The 14,083-nt window shown below is 42.4% G+C and overlaps 1 protein-coding gene across 1 annotated transcript in view; it reads right to left on the bottom strand.

Moving 5' to 3' along the window:
* The window catches only part of LOC140733768 (PC3-like endoprotease variant B), a 2,072,848-nt gene that overhangs the window by 1,305,944 nt on the left and 752,821 nt on the right, over positions 1 to 14,083 (bottom strand). The gene's annotated exons all lie outside the window — the stretch shown is intronic.

The following is a 14,083-nucleotide window of genomic DNA, read 5'->3' as shown; positions in this document are numbered from 1 at the left end:
ACCTAACCCATACGTCTTTGGATTGTGAGAGGAAACCAGAGCACCTGGAGGAAACCCACATGGTCACAGGGAGAGTGCACAAATTCCTTGCAGGAAGCAGTGGGAATGGAACCTGGGATGCTGGCACAGTAATAACATTATGCTTGCCACTACACCACCACAAATAAATGAGATATCATTTTATTTGTAATGCAGAGACAGTCACTTAAAAATTGTAAAATAATAACTGTATTCAAAAAGAAAATCAAATCAGAGGTGCGGACTGAGTGAAAAGGTGGGAAGAAATTATCAGATATTAGGAAGGAATATGTAGATAAATGAAAGAGAAAAATTAAGGGGAAAGCAAGATTCTGCTGGGAAATTAAATGGAATCTCTGGGTTCCCAGACGCTACATCACCGTCCTGAGATCATTCACAAAGACACCAGCAAGGCCTTTGAACTAACTTGCTTTGAGTTTACACTAGCAACTTAGTTAAAAGACTCAAAAAGGTAGCAGACACTATTTTCTTCAGTAGCCACTTTAAATAACTGGATACGTACATGAGTTGATGCTGTGAGTCATAGAGTCATAGAACACTACAGCACGGAAACAGACCCTTTGACCATTCAGTCAATGCTGAACCATTAAGCTTGCTTACATTTACCCTATCTATACCCCTCATAATTTTGTATACCTCTATCAAGTCTGCTCTCGGTCTTCTACGTTCTAAAGGCCTAACCTATTCAATCTTTCTTTATAACCCAGATCCTCCAGACCTGACAATATCCTTGAAAATTTTCACTGAACTCTTTCAATCTTATTTACACCTTTCCTGTATGTAGGGGGCCAGAAATGTGCACAATACTCCAAATTAGGCCTCACCAACATCCTATACAACATCAATATAACATTCCATTTCATGTACTCAATAGATTGATTTATGAAGGCCAATATGTCAAAAGCTTTCTTTACGTCCCTATCTCCCTGTGGCACCACTTTCAATGAATTATGAACCTGAATGCCCAGACCCCTTTGTTCTACCACACTCCTTAGTGCTCTACCATACACTGTGTAAGGATTACCCTGTTCGGAGTGCAAAATATCACACGTGTCCTCATTAAATTCCATCTGCCATTTTTCAGCCCATTTTTTCAGCTGATGCAGATCCCTCTGCAAGCCATGGTAGCCTTCTGCCCTGCCCATTACATGAGTTAGGGAGAAAGGTGAAATTTTTAATGGGAATATGAGGGGGAGCTTCTTCACTCAGAGGGTGGTGACGGTGTGGAACGAGCGGCCAGTGCAAGTAGTGGATGTGGGGTCAGTTTCAACATGTAGGAGAAGTTTGGATAGATACATGGATGGGAGGCGTATGGAGGGCTGTGCTCCAGGTACAGGTCAACAGGACAACAGATTAATGGCTGGGTACTAGATGGTTCTGTGCTGTAGTGTTCTATGACTCTATGGCTTTAACCTCTTCAGCCTTTCCCTGTACAATCCAGCTGTGCCCTATCTTTTTCTCCCCAATCATTTAACACTATTTTCTGCCTTGTTTGTCCTTTTGCATTCGACACTTGATTATTAAAGTAAATATAGTTCACTAAATCTGATAGGAAACAGATCCAGAAGGAATTAATTGGCATTTGTTATGGAACCACATGTGCTTCTTTAAGGATAACTTTGCAATTTCACTTCATGCACTAAAAAGAGGAGAAAAGATTTGCATGTATATAGTATCAGAACCAAGGAAGTATGGAGGAAATCCTTGCCAATATGTCTTCAAAGCAGTGGGCAATTCTCCTGGACATCAAAGATGTATTACAACATCTGCTGAACATAAAGCATTTTCACTCCCTCGGCCATGGTCTTAGTTTGTACAAGAATGTCTGTAACCGATATAAAAATGTCCTATCACACATAAGTAAAATAGATTTAAGACAAGGGAGAGAACACACAATTTTGAAGCTTTAGATTATTGACAAAAGTCCAGATATAAATATGGCAATTTATATGAAAAACCATTGTGATCTAAATGCTGAAAGGTAATTTCCGTATAAAACGCCTGGCTGGCTGTAACTTGCTGCAAATTGGTAAGCTCTTATTGCTCTGTGGCCAAAGTAACTGGTATTTGAGAACAGAATATTCAATGTAGAGTTTTGTGTGAAACAAGGCTCTTCTGTTCACGTTTCAGGCAATTATAAAAACATGCAAACCTGAATATTGTCCAGAAGGCAGTTCAAAGTCACATTGATCCATCACTCATACAATTAACGTGCTGCTGTTTCGCGGCTGATCAGCTTACCTTCCATTTTGCAGTTACAGATGCAGAGATTTAACTTGATATTCCTGAATATACGAGGGGTACTGCTGATATTTTTGGGGAATAGAATTACAACATGATTCCTGCACTTTTAGTATTGAACTAGCATGAGGTGAATGAAGTGAGAATTAGTGCAAATACATAGATGCAAATTGGTGCTAATTATGGAAAAGCTAAAAGATGTTTTTGCTGTATAGATTTAATGGGATAGCTTTTTAAAATTGATATTTCAATATTTTACATCGATTTCAACAATATTTTAAAATATTCCTTTCTTTTTACTTCCATTGTCTCCCCCAGTTCCCCTCCTCCTTTCCTTTCTCCCCTGGTCCACTCTCCTCTCTGACCAGATTCCTGCTTCTTCAGCCCTTTACCTCTCCCACCTATCACCTCCCGGCTTCTCACTTCGCCAGCCGGTCTTTTACGTTTCTCATGGCTGCAGTTGTTTTTTATATATAATTTATTTTGCTGCAACACAGGAAATGAAAATTATCCCGCCCACCCATCTTTCCCCCACTATCTGCCAGCTTCTGATGGTTTAACATTTAATTTGTCTTGAGGCCCTCCTTTGGTCAGGGCCAACCACGAATGTTGCCTCCCAGCTGTCCACAAGCCAGGGCATTGCCCATGTTGCAGGCTCCCCTTCTCCACGCCGCTGATGAATCCAAAAGAAAGGCAGAGACCAATACAGCCTGGCACTAGCAGTGTCATAGGAGTTGCCAGTCAGCGTTCAACTCAACATAAGACTGCCTGACGGACACCAGCTCTGGATATTTCCTCAGCGTTTACTCCCAAAGCCTTCCCCATGAGTGGGTACGGCCACAAAGCAGAGGAGGTTTGAGATCAGAGCTTTCCTTTTCCTAAATCAGCTGCCAACCACGGCTGATGAGCCCCATCTGCTTGAAGCGACTGGTTTTAAGGTGTCAGCAACCCTCCTTTGCCCCTTCTCCTTTCAGTAGAAATGGTTCCACCAGGGCTAGCAGCTAAGCCACACATGAAGGCCAAGAGATGGACTTGGTTGTCAAAGGCTATTTGAGTTGCACACCGTTGGGAGCATTTAATACATAGTGGGAGTTTATCAATTTTAAGGAACCATATTTAATCAATACTCTCATTTACAGTGAAGACTTAAATATAAAAGATATTTTATATTTAAATATAAACCACATCATCAAGTTCGCCGATGACACGACCGTGGTGGGTCTCATCAGCAAGAACAACGAGTCAGTTTACAGAGAGGAGGTGCAGCGGCTAACGGACTGGTGCAGAGCCAACAACCTGTTTCTGGACGTGAACAAAGCAAAAGAGATGGTTGTTGACTTCAGGAGGGCGCGGAGCGACCACTCTCCGCTGAACATCGATGCCTCCTCAGTAGAGATTGTTAAGAGCACCAAATTTCTTGGTGTTCACCTGGCGGAGAATCTCACCTGGTCCCTCACCACCAGCTCCATCGCAAAGAAAGCCCAGCAGCATCTCTACTTTCTGCGAAGGCTGAGGAAAGTCCATCTCCCAACCCCATCCTCATCATGTTCTACAGGGGTTGTATTGAGAGCATCCTGAGCAGCTGCATCACTGCCTGGTTCGGAAATTGCACCATCTCAGATCGCAAGACCTTGCAGCGGACAGTGAGGTCAGCTGAGAAGATCATCGGGGTCTCTCTTCCCGCCATCACGGACATTTACACCACACACTGCATCCGCAAAGCAAACAGCATTATGAAGGACCCCACGCACCCCTCATACAAACTTTTCACCCTCCTGCCGTCTGGGAAAAAGCACCGAAGCATTCGAGCTCTCACAACTAGACTATGAAACAGTTTTTTCCCCCAAGCCATCAGACTCCTCAATACCCAGAGCCTGGACCGACACCAACTTACTGCCCTCTACTGTGCCTATTGTCTTGTTTATTATTTATTGTAATGCCTGCACTGTTTTGTGCACTTTATGCAGTCCTGGGTAGGTCTGTAGTCTAGTGTAGCTTTTTTCTGTGTTGTTTTCACGTAGTTCAGTGTAGTTTTTGTACTGTTTCATGTAGCACCATGGTCCTGAAAAACGTTGTCTCATTTTTACTATGTACTGTACCAGCAGTTATGGTCAAAATGACAATAAAAAGTGACTTGACTTGATATTTTTTTCTTCACTTTATCCTCCCTCACTTGTTTTCACCTATCACCTGCCAGCTAGCCTCTTTCCCCTCCCCTATACCTTTTTATACTGTCATCTTCCCTCCTTCCTTTCTAGTCCTGATGATGGATCTCGTCCCAGAACATCGACTGTTTATTCCTCTTCATTGATGCTGCCTGACCTGCTGAGGTCCTGCTGCATTTTGTGTGTGTTGCTTTAACACTGATATTTAAATAGGTTTAAATCATATTAGACCAGCAGCAATTGATGATTTGTGGTATAAAAGAACTACCTGGGTAATTTTAGCCACAAACAAGTCAGGCTTTAATAGTAGTTATTGTGATTAGAATTTGTATTCAGTATCCTGTAAATTTTTAATGATTTTATATTTAATTAATATTAAATATGAATATAATTCAGTGAAGGCTTTAATATAAATGGAGAGAACATTTTCTTTAGAAAATATGTGTAATGGACCGCAGTTAAAATCAACTCTATCTGTACTTTACAGCAAGGACTGTTGGAACTGTGTTCTACAGGGACACCACAGTCACGGTGGAATGGTTAGCACGATACTGTTACAGCTTGGGATGTGGGAGTTTGGAGTTTAATTCCAGTGCATCTGTAAGGAGTTTATACGGTCTCTCCTTGACTACCTGGGTTTTCTCCGGGTGCTCCGGTTTCCTCCCACTTTCCAAAGACACACCTGTTAGTAGGTTAATTGGTCATTGTAAATTGTCCTGTGATTAGGTGGGTTGTTCGTGGTGCACCTCATTGAACCAAAAGGGCCTCTTCCACACTGTGTCTCGAAAATATATATAATACACCTCAGCCACCAAATTTCAAAACTCTGCAGGTCAGGCTGCACCTATGGAGAGCAGTAAAGTGATATTTCAGGCCGAGATCCTTCATCGAGTCCTGACGAAGGGTCTCAGCCCAAAATATTGCTTCATTATTCCCTTCCATTGATGCTGCCTAACCAACAGAGTTCCTCCAGCTTTTTCTGTGTGTTCAAAATGTTGCAATTTCTTTCCTAAATCTTCAAGCTTTCAGAACTCACTCACTAAGGGAGTATCCTTATCTCAGATCAGCTTTTATAGTGAGGAAATTTACAAACTACCGGTACTTGTTGACTCAATGCCTATGTATGTCTGATTACTTCCCAATGAAGTGAAGTGATGTGGGATGCCTTAGATATATTGAAAGCAGTAATCTGGATGGAAGTTGCTAATGTATGCCAAATTAAGCTTTTGTTAATGTGGTTTTAATAAGATTTCATAGCTTTTGGTGTCTAGCAGAACAGAGTTGTGGCAATTTCACTAATTATATAAAAAGATCAAAGGCTAGAGAGGGGACAGGTGCGTTATAGAATGTTTATAAGGTACAAATTAGTTAATACTAATGCAAATGACTGTGTTGTAATTTGCAGAGACTTTGTATCACAGCAGGGCCTCACAATCCGTGGGAGGGCTTTACTATTAAAGTCTGCAAACGAAAAATTGTGAGCAAAATGCCCGTGATTTTGCGATAAACTGCTCATTATGTATAGAATCCCGCTGAGGTCTGAGGTCTTTCAAAATGACCCCCATGCATAACTATGATAAAGTATTGGAACCACATGGCCAAATTGCACATTTGAGCCTGGTATTTTTAATGCGTTTAAAAAGAATAAAAAGTGTGATGTCTGGCCCCAGAATTATATCGCGGAGGTTTGTATCTGTCTGAAAGTGACTGAACTTCTATCTAAACTTCTAAAAACTGAATTGACAGGATCTTCATACTAAGCAATGGTAGAACTTCTGATCCATTTTATTCAATGAATACTTCATTAAACACCACAACTTAAAGCTGAACTTGTACTGTTTTCATGCCACTACCATTTATATAAAAACATGGACAAATTATGGAGTGCCTGGTGTGTGCACAATTCTGGTCGCCTCACTACAGGAAGGATGTGGAAATTATAGAAAGGGTGCAGAGGGGATTTGCAAGGATGTTGCCTGGATTGGGGAGCATGCCTTATGAGAATAGGTTGAGTGAACTCGGCCTTTTCTCCTTGGAGTGATGGAGGATGAGAGGTGATCTGATAGAAGTGTATAAGGTGATGAGAGGCATTGATGATGTGGATAATCAGAGGTTTTTTCCCAGGGCTGAAATGGCTAACACGAGAGGGCACAGTTTTAAGGTGCTGGGGAGTAGGTACAGAGGAGATGTCAGGGGTACGTTTTTTACACAGAGAGTGGTGAGTGAGTGGAATGGGCTGCCGGCGACAGTGGTGGAGGCAGATACGATAGGGTATTTTAAGAGACTTTTGGATAGGTACATGGAGCTTAGAAAAATAGAGGGCTGTGGGTAACCCTAGGTAATTTCTAAGGTAGGGACATGTTCGGCACAGCTTTGTGGACTGAAGGGCCTGTATTGTGCTGTAGGTTTTCTATGTTTCTAAAATACAGTACAGCACAGGAACAGGCCATTCAGTCCACCATGCTGTGCTGACCCAATTGGCCAACTAATCCAATCCCTTCTGCCTACTCAATGTCCACATCCTTCCTTTTCCTCACATTCAAGTGTCTGTCTAAACATCTCTTCATTGTCCCTAACGTATCAGCCTCTACCAGAGCATTCCAGGCATCCAGCACTCTCTGACCCTTATATCTCCTTTGAAATTACTGCCTTTCACCTTCATTGCCTGTCCTCTGATACTAGACACTTTTGCGCTGGGAAAATGATACAGTCTGTGCCGCTCTGATTTGGAGTGTTGTGCGCAGTTTTGGTCACCTACTTAAAGGAAAGATGTAAAGAAGATTGGGAAAGGTTCAGAGAAATTTTCCGAGGATGTTGCTGGTATTTGAGCACCTGAGTCATAGGAAAGATTGAATAGGTTAGAATTTTATTCATTAGAACACAGAAGATTGAGAGGAGATTAGACAGAGGTATACAAAGTTATGAGGGATATAGTTGGGTATATGTAAGCAGGCTTTTTTCCACTGAGGTTGGGTGAGACTACAACTAGAGCTCATGTATCTAATATTTCACTAATATTTGAGAAATATTGTAAATATATTGTTCAATTATGCATTAGTTGTTTACATAAGTGCGTGAATGGCATTTGACATCACGCTGCCATGTCATAAGTAAGCACCTTACTTAAAATAAAAGTAAGCACTCCCAAGTCATCCCATCTCCCGTGTTTCCTTTCCATAAGTTTCTAGAGCTAGAAAACACAATAGCAGCAATGAGTAAGTTTTAAAACAAACCCAAGACATTCACCTGCTTGTGAAGTGCAGCAGATTTTTTTCTTTGAAAGGGAGGGGAGAGATGGTCGATTAAAAAGAAGTGCAGCATGTGTTTCTTTGGAGGGGGAGATGGGCGAGTTTAAAAGAGGCAGTAAACAGACTAAGCTAATAAGCAATGGACATGGCCACAGTTCATAAACTGAATACCAGGTGATAATAATCATAAATAAAAAACCAGATATGGCTGGTCTGGTTGGAAAGATAGACATGCTCAATTGCACTACAGATAAGTGTATATGTGTACTGAATGAATCGAACAATATCTTGAATCAAATGAATTAGCCAATGAAAAGTGAGTGGCAGAGTTACTGAATGCAATAGGTGGAAAAGTATACAGTTTGCTCAGTAGTTTAAATACTCCAAACAGACCAGCAAAATGAGATTTGCTGATTATGTAAATGTAATGCAGGAACATTTCGAGCCAAAACCATTGTGGATTACAGAACACATTAGGTTTCGTAAACGAAGAAGGGTATGTTTCAACTTTGGCAGCTGAATTGAAAAAGTTACTGAACATTATCAGTTCAGTTCAGAAGATAAATTATGCAAATAAAAAAATAAATAATATTTATTTTTTCGGAGCAAGAAGTCTGTGAGTGAACTGCTGATTTTTTGGAGCAAAGGGAGTTTTACTACTCGGGTTAAAGAGAGGCGAGACTGCACAGGCGTGTGGTGTCAGCCAGTAGAACGCGAAAGGTTTAAAAAGAAGACCGCCGAATCCAGCGGGCAGCGTCGGAGCGGGCTGCAGAGTGGAGCAGAGAGGCAGCAGAGCAGAGTAGGGCTTTGGCTCAATGGGCTTAGGTGGTAATGGGACGAGGTGAGGTAGGAAGTATGTGTGTGAGGCCAGATTTCTGTGCTCGGTGTCAGATGTGGGAGGTCCTGAAGTCTCTCAGCCTCCCGGACGGCCATATCTGCACCAGGTGTGTCGAGCTGCAGCTCCTGAGGGACCGAGTTAGGGAACTGGGGATGCAGCTCGATGACCTTCGTCTGGTCAGGGAGAGTGAGGAGGTGATAGAGAGGAGTTACTGGCAGGTGGTCACATCAGGGACACGGGAGACAGACAAGTAGGTCACAGTCAGGAGGGGGAAGGGGAAGAGTCAGGTACTAGACAGTACCCCTGTGGCTGTACCCCTTGATAATGAGTACTACTGTTTGAGTACTGTTGGGGGGGACAGCCTACCTGGGGAAAGTGGCAGTAGCCATGCCTCTGGCACAGAGGGTAGGGAAGGGTAGAGGAAGGCAGTAGTGATAGGGGGCTCTATAGTTAGGGGGTCAGACAGGTGATTCTGTGGATACAGGAAAGAAACTTGGATGGTAGTTTGCCTCCCAGGTGCCAGGATCCGGGATGTTTTGGATCGCGTCCAAGATATCCTGTGGTGGGACGGAGAACAGCCAGAGGCCATGGTACATATTGGTATCAACAACATAGGAAGGAAAAGGGAGGAGGTCCTGAAAACGGACTACAGGGAGTTAGGAAGGAAGTTGAGAAACAGGACCACAAAGGTCGTAATCTTGAGATTACTGCCTGTGCCACGTGACAGTGAGAATAGGAATAGAATGAGGTGGAGGATAAAGGCGTGGCTGAGGGATTGGAGCAGGGGGCAGGGATTCAGATTTCTGGGCAGGTGTGACCTGTACAAAAAGGACTGGTTGCACTTGAATCCCAGGGGGACCAATATCCTGGAGGGGAGGGTGCAAAGGCTGCTGGGGAGAGTTTAAACTAGAATTGTTGGGGGGTGGGAACCAAACTGAAGGGAATGGGGAAGAAGAGGTTAGCTCACAAATAGAGAAAGCTTGAAGACAGTGTGAGAGGGAGGATAGGCAGGTGAGAGAGAAGGGACGTGCTCAGACCAAAGGCTTGAGATGTGTCTATTTTAATGCAAGGAGTGTTGTCAACAAAGTGGATGAACTTAGAGCATGGATCAGTACTTGGAGATATGACATGGTGGCCATTACAGAGACGTGGATGGCTCAGGGACAGGATTGGTTACTTCAAGTGCCAGGTTTTAGATGTTTCAGAAAGGACAGGGAGGGAGGCAATAGAGGTGGGGGTGTGGCACTTTTGATCAGAGATAGTTTCATAGCTGCAGTAAAGGTGGACGCCATAGACGGATTGTCTACGGAGTCTCTGTGGGTGGAGATTAGGAACAGGAAGTGGTCAATAACTTTACTGGGTGTTTTTTATAGGCTGCCCAATAGTAACAGGGATATCGGGAGCAGATAGGGAAACAGATCCTGGAAAGGTGTAATAATAACAGGGTTGTTGTGATGGGAGATTTTAATTTTCCAACTATTAATTGACATCTCCCTAGAGCAAGGGATTTAAATGGGATGGAGTTTGTTCGGTGTGTTCAGGAAGGTTTCTTAACACAATATGTAGATAAGCCTACAAGAGGAGAGGCTGTACTTGATTTGGTATTGGGAAATGAACCTGGTCAGGTGTCAGATCTCTCAGTGGGAGAGCATCTTGAAAATAATGATCATAATTCTATCTCCTTTACAATAGCATTGGAAAGATTGAATAGACAAGTTAGAAAAGCATTTAATTGGAGTAAGGGGAATTATGAGGTTATCAGGCAGGAAACTGGGGGCTTAAATTGGAAACAGATGTACTCAGGGAAAAGTATGGAAGACATGTGGCAAATATTCAGGGGATATTTGTGTGGAGTTCTGTATAGTTATGTTCCAATGAGACAGGGAAGTTATGGTAGGGTACAGGAACTGTGGTGTACAAAGGCTGTAATAAATCTAATCAGGAAGAAAAGAAAAGCTTACAAAAGGTTCAGAGAACTAGGTAACGTTAGAGATCTAGAAGATTATAATCTACTAGGAAGGAGTTTAAGAATGAAATTAGGAGAGCCAGAAGGGGCCATGAGAAGGCCCTGGCGGGAAGGATTCAGGAAAATCCCAAGGCATTCTACAAGTATGTGAAGAGCAAAAGGATAAGACATGAAAGAATAGGATCTATCAAGTGTGACAGTGGGAAAATGTGTATGGAACCGAAGGGAAAAGCAGAGGTACTTAATGAATTCTTTGGTTCAGTATCCACTATAGAAAAGGATCTTAGCGATTGTAGTGATGACTTGCAGCAGACTGAAAAGCCTGAGCATGTAGATATTAAGAAAGAGGATGTGCTGGAGCTTTTGGAAGCATCAAGTTGGATAAGTTGCTGGGACCAGACGGAATGTACCCCAGGCTACTGTGGGAAGCGAAGGAGGAGATTGCTGAGCCTATGGCGAAGATCTTTGCATCATGAATGGGGATGGAAGAGGTTCCGGAGGATTGGAGGGTTGCGCATGTTGTTCCTTTATTCAAGAAAGGGAGTAGAGGTAGCCCAGAAAATGATAGACCAGTGAGTCTTACTTCAGTGGTTGGTAAGTTAATGGAGAAGATCCTGAGAGGCAGGATTCATGAACATTTGGTGAGGTATAATATGATTATGAGTAGTACGCATGGCTTTGTCACGGGCAGGTCCTGCCTTACGAGCCTGATTGAATTTTTTGAGGATGTGACTAAACACATTGATGAAGGAAGAGCAGTAGATATAGTGTATATGGATTTCAGCAAGGCATTTGATAAGGTACCCCACGCAAGGCTTATTGAGAAAGTAATGATGCATGGGATCCAAGGGGACCTTGCTTTGTGGATCCAGAACTGGCTTGCCCACAGAAGGCAAAGAGCGGTTGTAGATGGGTCATATTCTGCATGGAAGTCAGTGACCAGCGGTGTGCCTCAGAAATCTGTTCTGGGACCCTTACTCTTGGTGATTTTTATAAATGACCTGGATAAGGAAGTGGAGGGATGGGTTAGTAAGTTTGCTGATGACACGAAGGTTGAAGGTGTTGTGGATAGTGTGGAGGGCTGTCAGAGGTTAAAACAGGACATTAATAGGATGCAAAACTGGGCTGAGAAGTGGCAGATGGAGTTCAACCCAGATAAGTATGAAGTGGTTTATTTTTGGTACATCAAATATGATGGCAGAATATAGTATTAATGGTAAGACTCTTTGCAGTGTGGAGGATCTGAGGGATCTTGGGGTCCGAGTCAATTGGACACTCAAAGCTGCTGCGCAGGTTGACTGGGTGGTTAAGAAGGCATACGGTGTATTGGTCTTCATCAACCACGGGATTGAGTTCAAGAGCCGAGAGGTAATGTTGAAGTTATTTAGGACCCTGTCAGACCCCACTTGGAGTACTGTGCTCAGTTCTGGTCGCTTCACTACAGGAAGGATGTGGAAACCATAGAAAGGGTGCAGAGGAGATTTACAAGGATGTTGCCTGGATAGGGGAGCATGCCTTATGAAAATAGGTTGAGTGAACTCGGCCTTTTCTCCTTGGAGCGAAGGAGGATGAGAGGCGACATGATAGAGGTGTACAAGATGATGAGAGGCATTGATCTTATGGATAGTCAGAGGGTTTTTCCCAGAGCTGAAATGGTTTGCCACAAGAGGACACAGGTTTAAGGTGCTGGGAAGTAGGTACAGAGGAGATGTCAGGGGTAAGTTTTTTACTCAGAGAGTGGTGAGTGTGTGGAATGGGCTGCTGGCAACGGTGGTGGAGGCGGATATGATAGGGTCTTCTAAGAGACTTTTGGATAGGTACATGCAGCTTAAAAAAATAGAGGGCTATGGGTAAGCCTAGTAATTTCTAAGGTAGGGACATGTTTGGCAGAACTTTGTGGGCTGAAAGGGCCTGTATTGTGCTGTAGGTTTTCTATGTTTCTATTGAGAACGTGTACTGGAAACCCTTGAAAGTGAGACTGTAAGTTGTGGAATCAGTTCGGAGTTGTGGTGAGTGATGTGGATTTCTTTGAACCCTAAAGACAAGCCTTAGTGACAATCTATTTTGTGAAATTAGTTGGATAGACACAGAAAATAAAGCACTCCATTTCCCAAACTGGCATATCCCTAAAGGAAGAAGCATAAACGCTCAAGAAAACGTTACCCTATTCATGTTTTCCGTCCCCGAAATGTACAAATTACATGATTGCATTCTGACTCATATTGTGGCGGTCTAGGATCAAACATTCACCATCCTTTAACAGATCACTAAAAAACTTGTTTCAATTAGTCTCCAGGGATCCAATGAAAGGCTCATTATCTGGGTGGTTTATGCAACCAAAGGTAAGATTTAATTCCCCAATTAGACCTTCAGTGGCCACCGTATTAGGTACACCTGCTTCTTAATACTAATATCTAATCTAATCTTATGGGGAACATTAGCATGGGGAAGAAATGTAATCTAAGTGAATTTGACAGTGGAATGATTGTTGGTGGCAGACAGGGTGGCTTGAGTATCTCAGAAAATGTAGATCTCCTGGGATTTTCACACACAACATTCTCTAGTGTTTACAGAGAATGGTGCGAAAAACAACAAAAAACATCCAGTGAGCAGCAGCTCTATAAGTGAAAATATATTGTTCATGAGGGAGGTCAGAGGAGAATGGCTGGACTGGTTCAAACAGACACGATGATGACAAGAACTCAAATAACCACATGTTACAATGGTGGTGTGCAGAAGAATAACTTTGAATGCACAACATGTCAAAGCTTGAAGAGGATGGGCTACAGCAGCCCATGAAAATACAGAAATACACTCAGTGACCATACCTCCTGTACTTGAGAAAGTGGCCACGATGTGTATACTGTATTTCCAGCATGGGAACTGATAACTAGCAACATGGATGACTAGAAATTCAGATGAGTCTTACACAGGACATTTAACCATTAACTTAATTGGCTGGAAATGCTTGCGCAGATTTCTAACAGCAAAGTTTCAGATTTAAACCTGGAAACTCAACTACAGACCAGTTTTGCTTAATTTCCTAGGATTATCGGCCAGCATTTCAAAGTGTAAAATGTTAATACATTCTCCGCATAACTTTGTGTGGGCTGTTCAAGCTGGCATCACACCCATGGAGATTTCAGATTCATGTTTATATTTCTTATGTACGTTGAAACATAAAGTGAAATTTGTTTTGTATTTAAAGCCAACAGACTGGTCAGACACCAGTCACTTGCTTATTATAATGATCTACTTGCTTTTTGATAATTCCAACAGGTCTATTGCAAGTTGGCAGAATTTCAGTTTGCAGAATGAAAGAATATGAAGGCGTGTTGTTACTGGTTAGGATTCAGATGTGAGAAAGTCACTAAACACAATGACTATAGATCCAAGATATGCAGATGTATAAATGTATTAAAAATAAGAAAAGAATAAAGAATGCAATTAAGAGATCCACTGTAACACAATCATTTTTATTTAACAATCTTAGACATCAAGTGACATGATACTGCCGCAGTTAGCATAATACTATTATGGTGGCATCGGCCTTGTCGCTATCTGTAAAGAGTTCATCTGCTCGCCC

Source organism: Hemitrygon akajei, chromosome 9 (genome assembly GCF_048418815.1).
Source record: "Hemitrygon akajei chromosome 9, sHemAka1.3, whole genome shotgun sequence".
NCBI lineage: Eukaryota > Metazoa > Chordata > Chondrichthyes > Myliobatiformes > Dasyatidae > Hemitrygon > Hemitrygon akajei.
Note: the sequence above shows the minus strand (reverse complement) of the source record. Positions and strands in the feature narration are given on the sequence as shown.